This window comes from Equus quagga, chromosome 13 (assembly GCF_021613505.1).
Source record: "Equus quagga isolate Etosha38 chromosome 13, UCLA_HA_Equagga_1.0, whole genome shotgun sequence".
In the NCBI taxonomy this organism is placed as follows: Eukaryota; Metazoa; Chordata; class Mammalia; order Perissodactyla; family Equidae; genus Equus; species Equus quagga.
The window spans coordinates 11,268,277-11,278,209 of record NC_060279.1 but is presented as its reverse complement, the minus strand read 5'-3'; positions in this window follow the sequence as shown (position 1 = coordinate 11,278,209).

Here is a 9,933-nt window from a genome sequence, read left to right as displayed (position 1 = left end):
TAATTATGTTCAATACTTAAGAGGACTTGTCTTCCCCAGAAACCCTGAGACTTAAAGTCGTAAAGATCTGGAAGGACCTGCCAGAGGAAGTCGGACACCCCATCAACCGGGAGACTTCATCTACCTAAAGGTGTTCCAGAAGAGAGACAGCTGTCACCGAGTTGGGAGGGGCCCTTTCTGCTGTAAGCCTGTCAAAGTGAAAGAGCTCAGCTGGAGTCTTGCTTCCCGTGTGAAGCCGGCATTACAGGAGGACTGGGTGGGCTTCCGCAAAGGGCCTAAAACTTAACTTTTCCAGAGTAACCAACTTGTGTTGACCTCAACTGAAAAGAAGTATTCTAGAAAATGTGTTACAATTCTCAAAGGCTGCCTGGTTGTCCTGCTCGCAGCCATGGTTATTCCATTTAATTCGAAAATCACATTTAGTAGAAAACAATGTTTTTTGTGACACTGCTCTTTCTTTCTGCACTCCCAGTGATGGTTCCCACAACCACGTAGTTCTCATCAGCTCTAAACCGGGCTCTCAGTATGGACGTGCTCTGGGCTTAAGTCCACTAGTTTGATTATTAGCAGAGGACACGTGGGACCATCTTCACCAGTGATCTTTGATAATAAAGTAAAAGTAATTAATATGCACCAGGTGCTCAAGCTCTAAATTTGGCACAAAAAATGTTAACTGATTGGAAAGATGATGTAGAAAAGAAAAACATCTAATTAATAGACAGACAAATAGAAACTGCAAAAGGCTGGTCTAATGTCACTAGGTTAACATTGGGGTTCAGGTTCTTTCTGGTCCCAGTATGGATGGATAAACAAAGATGAATGCCTGTTATGGAGAGATTATTCCCCCAAAGCAAATACTATACTGAATTTTTAAGTTCATATTACATTAAATTGTCATTCTGGAAACTGCTTTATTTACATTTACTCTAGACATGCTGGACATTTAGGTGCCTGCAAGTTGCCCAGAGAAAGGTTGAAACCACAATGGAAATAATTAGAAGATTGTGTTGTCATTATTTTATAGAACACAGGGAGGAAACTGTAAGGACAGATACAAATTAAAAATAAAGCTTAACTCTCCATGTTGAAAATGAGAGAAAAGACACACCCCCGCTTTGTCATTCAGAATTTCTTCCTCTGTTCTTCTTTACTGTGTATAAATCTTTATAATGGCCAAATAAGCCTCTTGCCATTCTCTCAATTCAGGAATGTTTCCTCCAGGACCTGGGAGCCATTTTTTTTTAACTCCGACATCCAAGGAGCGAGCGCCTCTGTCTCCCACTTGCTGTGGGAGGGTCAGGGCCTAACTTCTGTGGGCATCTTGCTCCAATTTGCAAAACTACCTTCTGTCCTAGAGATCTGAGAAGTTTGTTTCTCCGGATCAAGCCAACACAAGTGGCCCTCCCAGTTACCAAGGCAAAGTTAGGAGGAACTCTGTGTGACGCACGGGTGTCGAGTCTCTTACTTGGGGGCTAGTGACGGACCATCCTGGGACATGGCCGTAGCGGGCTGTGTCTGCGTGGCTGGGTAAGGGGAGAGTCCTTTCTGTCTCTGCCATCTGCTGGTGGACGGCCTGTGATGCACGTCACGTTCTGGTCTAATGCTTGTTCAGTAACAGGAGTGTTTGCTTTCTTCACTGCCTCTGTGGAGAGGATCTCTGGCTTGGGAGAAGATATTGTTTTTAATTATATGATATTATTATGTTCATTGTAATTATATTTCCCTGACATTCCCCAAAAGCATCAGCAAATATGCCTCCTGTGGTATCACTGTATTCTCACATATTCTTGTGGAAAATGTATGAATTACACTGCAAACAGCCCTGCGGTGGTGAAGCCACAGGCGATCACTCCACCTCTCTGTGCATTAATAGCCAGCACCCCACCACCACCCAGCCAACAGAAGACTTCAGGTGCTCGCACAGCTTTCAGAAGAGTCCTGGGTGGTGGTGATTTTCTTTATCTCTATGTATACAGTCATGCGTCACTTAATGACGGGGATATATTTTGAGAAGTGCGTCGTGAGGCTGTTGCGTCGTTGTGCAAACATTACAGGGTGCACTCACACAAACCCATATGGTACAGCCTACTACATACCTAGGCTGTGTGGTACCAATCTTATGGGCCTACCGTCACATGTGTGGTCTGTTGTTGACCATGACGTCATTATGCAGCGCGTGACTGTGTTCAGATCCTGTTAGGGTTCACCAGAAGGACTTGTCCAGCTCCTTCTGCCAACCTTAGGCGTGAGGCACTTTATCTTCCTGTGGCAGGACCGGGTCCCCCAGAGTCCCTGGAACCCAGAGTCATGATTGATGGCAGGCTCCCTCTGCCTCCTCTGGGAGACACCGCAGCCCCAAGTGCCTTTGCTGTTTCCCACCTTGGGTGTCCACAGAACTGCAATGGCTCCTTCTGAAATGAGCTCTGTGCTATTTCCCCTTCCTTCCCTCACTGAGGGGCTTTTCTTCAGGGCATCAGGCTGAGGACCTTTGGAGGAAAGGGACATGCCTTTTAGGCATCCCCCACCCCCACCCCGGTGGATCTTTGCCCCATCCCTCCCAGCTTGTTCAAAGATACTTCCTTTCTCAGCTTGATTTTCAAAGTCCTCCTAAAATGAGCAAGCCCTATCTTTCTGCCCAGTGCCACTCCTGCCCCTCACCTTGACGTTAGAGCTTCTAGCACCCAGCAGTGGCACAAAACGGGCACACAGGTATTTGTTGAATAAATAGATTCTAGCCTCTATTTTTGCCACCCTAGAACATCCCCGAGCCTCCCACAGGCTAAGATCTCTGCCAGAAATGCCCTTTCACCGTGGAAATCCTCCGTGATGTCAGAGCACACTCTCCTGGCCCCTGCCGCCGCCGCCACCGCCACCGCCACCGCCACCGCCACCACCACCACCACCACCTCCACCGTAGAAGTCAGCCTCTGCCACGTCCATCCACAGCCCTCTGGCGCGTGCCTGCTGTATGTGCGCACACGTCTCCCCACCACACTGGGGCGTCACAAGGGCTCCATCTGCGGCTGACTCATCTGTAAATCTCCATATGCCTGTGCTTAGCAGGCGACGGGGACATGTCTGCACGGAGGTACCGTATCCTTCCCTCTCTGCAAGAGGAACACCGAGCCCCCAGCGCTCCCGCCCTCCCGGTCTCCGCGCACGCGCCTCTCTGCTCTGCCCCTGGAGCGGCCTGTCCAGGAGCTGCCCTTCAGAGGGGGAAAACGAGAGATGATGACAGTGTCACAGCACTGAGTCACATAAATATTTACAGGCTAGGTTTATTCATAGACCCGAGGAGCGTGACAGTTCTACTCCGTTCCCTTCGCTTTAGCCGCTCAGGTCGAGGCCACGGAGGCAGCCCTCTCGCCTCTGGGCTCCTAGGAGGGCGGTGGGGGCGCTCAGCAAGCCCCGCCTGCCGTGCTGACCCTCCGGCCTGAGTCGCGGGTTCCTGAGATGCTGGTGAGGCTGCCTGTGTCTGCAGAGCCTCATTCACCTGCAGGGAGGAGGCAGGTCGCGTGCTACCTCCCCCAGCCGTGGGCCGGTCCTGGCCACGAGCACATTTCCATGCACGCGTCCCTGACAGCGGGCTGCTCTGCCCTGGGCTCCTCACCAGTGGCAGGGCCTTGCAGCCGGAAGGACAGACCACTGCTTTGCAAGGCCGCAGAAAAGCCTTTCGTCTGATTCAGACAGGTCCCTCCTTTCCCTCCTTTTCGTGGGTTCTGAAACCCAGAGGGGTTGACAGGTGGTGGGCAGCAAAGGACAGACAGGCCCCACACTTAGGCAGACAGGTGAGGAGGCCTCACATTTGCATTGTACTTAATATTTCTCCAGCTTTCCAATGTGCCAAGCTCTGTTCTGAGCACTTTACATGCGTTATTTTAATTCTCAAAAAAAGAAAAGAAAAGAGAAACCCCTGATAAAATGGGTGTGTTCCACGTGTGAGGCCTAACGGAGTTACATGAGGTGCGATCGGGTTTTGTGCAACTGTCCGTATGCATGTTACTCTAGAATTTAAAAAGCCCTGCACAGTACCTGCTAGTATCCCCATTTTAAAGAGACCCAGTCAGTTTGATCCCTGCGTCTTAACCACTATGCACTACCAAACCCTCCTTTTGTTTCCTTTGGTTTTGACTCTCATACAACCCTGGAAGGTTGTTAGCTCAATCACACACATGTAGAAGCTGGAGCTCAGTAAGGTTAGTGTAACCTTAACTCAAGCAAAGACGTGAGGACATGGTGAAGCCAGGACTCAAGTTCTGATGGAAGGCCAGACTCTTCCTAAACTCACGGTAGCCTCCCTGAGTGAATAAGAATTTGATGGTTGGTGCTTCAGCAGCCATATTGTAATCATGAAGGAATGATCAAAAGAACCTCAGAGACATTAGCCCTGACTGCACAGAACCACCGAATTAGTACCAGCAGCAATTATCCACCTCTACACCTCTTGTTGAGCAAGAAAATTAAATCCTTATTGCAGTCTCTGTAATATGTTTTCCATTATTTTCAGCCAAAAGCACTATTGACAAATATACATAGGCACCTGGAAAATAGGGGGAGAAACAATCCCATAGCCACTCCTGCCTACAGGGACCTGAAATAGCCATTCCCAAAGTCGTTTCTGGGTTCAGACCTGCTGGATAAAGGGCAGAGTCCTGAGTGACTCTGATCCCTACTTTGAGACATGGTTTCCAGACCAACTCGGTGCCCTTGGGGCCTGGACACAGTTGGTGCCCAAAGACGTGCTGCCCATGAGACACTGCTGGGACCATCACGATCCAGGTCCTTAGGGGTGCCCTATTTAACAAGAGTGGGTCATTGCTTTCTTTTCTTGAACTTCTTGAAGGGAGAGAGGTAGACTACAGAAAAATTCTTAAAAATCTTCTTTTCCTCTCATAACAGCTTCCCTCACACACTGTGGTCTATTTTCTCCTGCCCAAATCTCTCAGAGAGGCTGAGGGGAGGGTGGAGAGTCCACCTTTACCCCTAAATGTGACTGCCCCCATCGGTCCTCCTTCCCTGTGCCCCCGTCCCGGGCAGGGCCAGCTTTCTCAGTGGGCAGGGAGGGGACTCCGCCACGGGGCAAAGCCCGAGGTCTCTCTGTGCTGGCAGGAGATGGGACAGCGGGCACACGCATCCCCTAACGATGCATGAGAAGGAAGGGAGCCGAGCAGGGAGGAAGACGTGGACTCTGCTCTCCCACCCACCGTCACGTGCCCCCGAGCAGGTCACTCCCCACTGCTGGCCTCTTTCCTTGTCCTTGGAATGAGGATGGTGCTTGGCCTGGCTCATGTCTAAGGGCCCTTCTGGATTTTTCAGTGTCTGGATTTGTCTCCTTGGGGTGTCCCTCCAACTTGATCTCTTTTGTCTTCTTAATGCTCGGAGGAATTGCAAAGTCCTAGGAGGAATGTATCTTTGAGAAGCACCAGGGTGTTACTGCTGGGAACGGAGCATTTAGAAGGAGGCAGAGCTGGGCTTTGACCCCGGGTTCTCGGTGCCCAGAGCTGGGCTGGCTCCACTGTGCTCTGCCACTGCCAGTGCCTGGTTACCAAGGGGCAGGTGCCAGCTCCTCTCCTGCCTCCTTCCTGGCACTTCGCGGGAGGGAGGAGGGTGGAAGCACCCGCAGTCACTTTGCATCCTAGTCACAGCTCTCGGACAGGTTGGGAAAGTGAGAAGGTACAGCACTGGCTTTGGTGTTTGACTGCATGGAGCCAGGTCCTGGCCCCTCCATTCACTGTGTGACTTAGGGCAAGTTCCTTAACTTCTCTGTGCCTCCAGCCTCATCTATAAAGTGGGGACATGCCTATCTCATAACATTCTTAAGGAATATGACACGGAAAAGCACATGAGCTGTTGGGCACACAGTAAGCCTCTCTCAGTGTGAGCTGCAAATTGGTGGATTATCAGTAGGTTTCAATTCTCCTTGTTCTCCCTGAGGTCCTGGCTTCGCTTCCCAGCAGCCTCTCCGGAGAGATGGAGAAGGATGCTGTGCTTTGCTGCAGGCTCCGCGGACTGCAGGGGTCGGAAGTGGTGCCTTTGAGATGGGCGAAGTGGGCTGTGCATCCGACAGCCCAGAGATAAGAAATCTCTTTTAAAAAACAAAGCAGCCACCTTTTTCAGGCCCACCACACAAGCCCTAATTCTCTAAAGAGAAAATGCCCCGTAAAAAAGCGTTTTAGAAATTCCATAGGATGGTCCGTGGGGGCCTTGCTTAAATAACCAGTTTATCTTGATTATGGTGTCTACTCCACCTTGTCAGAATTCCCAGAAGACAATTTAGGAGGAAAATAACAGACAGCAGGGGGAGGACCGAGAGGCTCCTGGGAAGCCTCGGCTGCTCTGTCTGGGGCAGCTGGGGGTGAGGCCCCCCAGGCCTGGCCGCCTGACGTCAGCAGTGCCTGGGGCAGGGTGGGGTCTGTTAGTTCATGCATTGATTCATTCATCCATAGTCATTAGGTGCTCACTAGATGCCAGGCAGGGGACAAGACAGGCCAGATCTGACCCTCAAAGAGCTCACATTCTCATGAGAGGAAATGCTGCATAAATGAGCAGATGCCACAACCCTCATTAACCAATGCTCTAGGGAATAGTAGGGTGATGTGGGGGTAAATTCACCCATGCCTGGAGCACACTCTGCCCCTCAGGGACCCGGCCCCATGCTACTGGTCACTCTGCCTCCTCCCTCCCGCATCTTCAACCTCTCCCGCTGTATCTAATTATCCTCAAATGTCCCTCACCCAGAAAAGCAAAAACCATAACCCAATCCCCTCACTTTAGTCTCTCCTCCATCTTGCAAAGGTTGCCCACTTCCTCCCCCGACCGCCTGCCCCTCCACCCGGGAAGCCATGAGCAGCAGTGAACAGTGTGACCACATCCCAGCAGGTCCCTTGCAGGCTCCCTTCCCAGCCCCTCACCTTCCAGAAAGCTCTTCCTGACCGTGGCACCACTGCCCGCCCGCCTGCCTCCTCCCTGTAGCCAGCATCCTATTAGAATGCATCGTGGTAGATGAAACCAGTTTCTTTCATCGTCTCTGCCGCCCAGACCTGCCATTGCTCACTTGTCAGTTCCATGATAGGGACATGTATCTCACTCCCTAGCGTTGTTCCTGGCCCAGAGTAAGCGCTCAAAAAACGTCGTTAAATGAATTAATGAAAGACATGCTCTCTGCTTTAGGGGCCTGCCTTTTATTGGAAGGGACAAGCTGTAAACACACTGTTACAAAGATAATGTGTAAAGTGTCAGATGTGCTGTGGATCTTACACGGGGGCCCACGGCGTGCTGAGCTCCCATTGCAGGAGCTTGACGTGTTCCCGGAGTGACAGCCCATGTCTGTGAGCTGCCTGTTGGTGGCCGGGCACCAGGCCTTCCCCAGGACAGACAGCACCAGCAGCTGGGGAAGCTCTGCCGGCACTTGGAATGTAAACATCTCCGTGTTGGTGTGAATAAATACACAATGCAACAGTTCTATGGCCCTGGAGAGGGGACCCGCCTGATGGCACAGCCTGTCTGGCGGCTCCAGCACCAACAAATACGCTGTGCCGTCTTCTCTTCAGTGTAGGTCCAGGACCCATTTTCATAAAAAATAAAGCCCGTGTCACAGGCTGGAGCTGCGCTCATGCCCCCATCTGCCTGGCCTGGCCCCTCCTAGCCGTGCGGGCTTAATTCTCGGGTCCCTCATCGGTAGAGTGAGGGTAGTCACGGCCTTTCCCTTCAGGGGTTGTTGTGAGCAATGCATGAATTAACATGGGTAACAGGTCGCCACTGAGCACAGTGCCCAGCCCATAGAAAGACCTGGGAAGCACTGAGTGTTCGCTGTGCTTGTGCTTTCACTTTCTCTGTGAGCAGCACCCACCTCCATATTTGTGCAAACACTCTTGACAGGGTTTGGAAAATGCAGGCTGGTGGTTCCCTGGGGGCCGTGGGTCAGGGACGGGGGCCCCGGGAGGTGAGGTTACCAGATGCAGCAAATAAAAGTACAGGGCACTCAGTGAAATTTAATTTCATATAAATGGCAACTAATTTTTTAGTATACGTATGTCCCATGCAATATCAGGACATAGTTATACTAAAAAAGTATTGTAATAGATGAGACATATTTACACTAAAAGTATATTACACTGAAAAAGCAGCAGGAGCCAGGATATAAAACTCAATAGCCTCATCCCCGAGGCTCTGAATCTGGCCTCTCGTGGCCTCAGGCCCTGGCCAGGACCCTTCTCTGTGTCTCCCCAGGGCCCAGCATTACCTGGCACAGAGCAGACCCTCAGAAGAAACTGTCCACTCACTGCCTGATTGACTGACTATCCGAACGAGCTTACAGAGGGGCCTTGGGCGGCTCCATTCCTCCACTTTTGTAGCCCACATTCCCTGGACGTCTGCAGACTTTGCCACCAGAGAGCCAGGCCCCTCGGCTCTCTGTCCTCAGAGGCTCCGTCATAGTGGAGTGGCCCCAGAGAGCAGTCCCATGCTCAGACACTAACCACCATCGGCTGTCGCACGTTGGCACGCTCCTAGAGCCTCGCAGGGTGTGGTTAGGTGGGCGACCCTCGGGCCTCCTGGCTCCTGGATGTGAATTCCACATCCACCCACTGAAATAGGTGTTCATTCTCCCTACATTTTTCCCATCTCCCATTTCAGCCTGACAGCCTCAGGAGTTGCTCAGAGTGACTGTTCTGCATGCCCTGGCACGAGACTAACACACGACAAGCCTGTGCCAAATGCCACAGAGGGTACCAAGAGAAGGGAGAGACAGAGGTTCCCCTAGAATGGACTGGGACAGAGGGAGGAGCTGGGAACTGTCTAGCGAAAGCAAATGGCAAAGACGACAAGAGCTTAGAGGGGCTTTCTGGCTTCTTGCTGAAGGTTCCTGGGCCCTAGAAGTGGTATGGGCATGGAGCAGTCATGAAGGCAGGAAAATGGGTGTCTCAGTAGTAAATAGTACAGACAGATCAACAACAACACTGACGATGTTTATGTAGTGCTCTGTGCCTGGCACCATTCTACACGCCTTATAAGTGTTGATTCATTGCGTCCTCACAGCAGCTGCTTCTGTTTCCCCACGAGGAAGCTGAGGGGCGGATGGTTTAACTTAGGAACCACCGGCAAGTCTTCTTTGAAGCCTCAGCTTGGGGAAGATCTTGGGTGAGAGGAGAGGCTTCCATAGTGACTGAGGGTAAATTTATCCAAGCTGCAGGAGATGGAGACTCAAATTTGAATTTGAGTCAATTTAAGAAAAAAAAATGTGACATTTTGTTTGTCAACTGAAATTCAAACTGCCTGTCGCATTCATTAACAGATACTCATTCTTCTGACTCCACTTTGCCCCGGCCTGACCTGGCTCGGCAAGGGCCAGGAGGACGGCTCTCTGGCATTAGGACTGCTTCTTCCACCCTCCCGAGGGAGGGGCTGGCTGGGAAAGGGGGCAGCTGCTTTAAGAGCAAGCACCAAGTACGAAGGTGCCAGCGTCTCCGAGGCCGCTAGGGGCACCGTGAGCCTGCATTCCCGCAGCCAGCCTCTGCTGCGGCCTGAGAATCCCTGGAGATTTCAGAACAGCCAGACTCTACACAAATGCTGGGATCCTTGCTCAGGGTCTGGGGCGGAGCTCCAGGAATCTGTATTTTGTGAGCCTCCCCCGACTGATTCTGATGACCAGTAGGTTTGGGAGCCGCTGATCCACTTTCTACCAGTCCAGGTGTCCTCCCGGGCCCTCCCCAGGCCCAGCACCCTGACCACAGGTCACCCAGCCTCAGCTTGGACACTGCCCGCATCAGGGAGCTCATTGCTTCCCAGGCATGTGCTGTCAGAGGTTCTGAATGCCAGCAGGTTCTTTCTTACCCTGAGCCAAAGGTTGGCCTCCTGCTGCCACCTCTGCTCCACATTCCCCCTCCAGGGCTGGGCTGTACCCACCTTCCCAGCACCTCTTCTGCCAACCCTTCA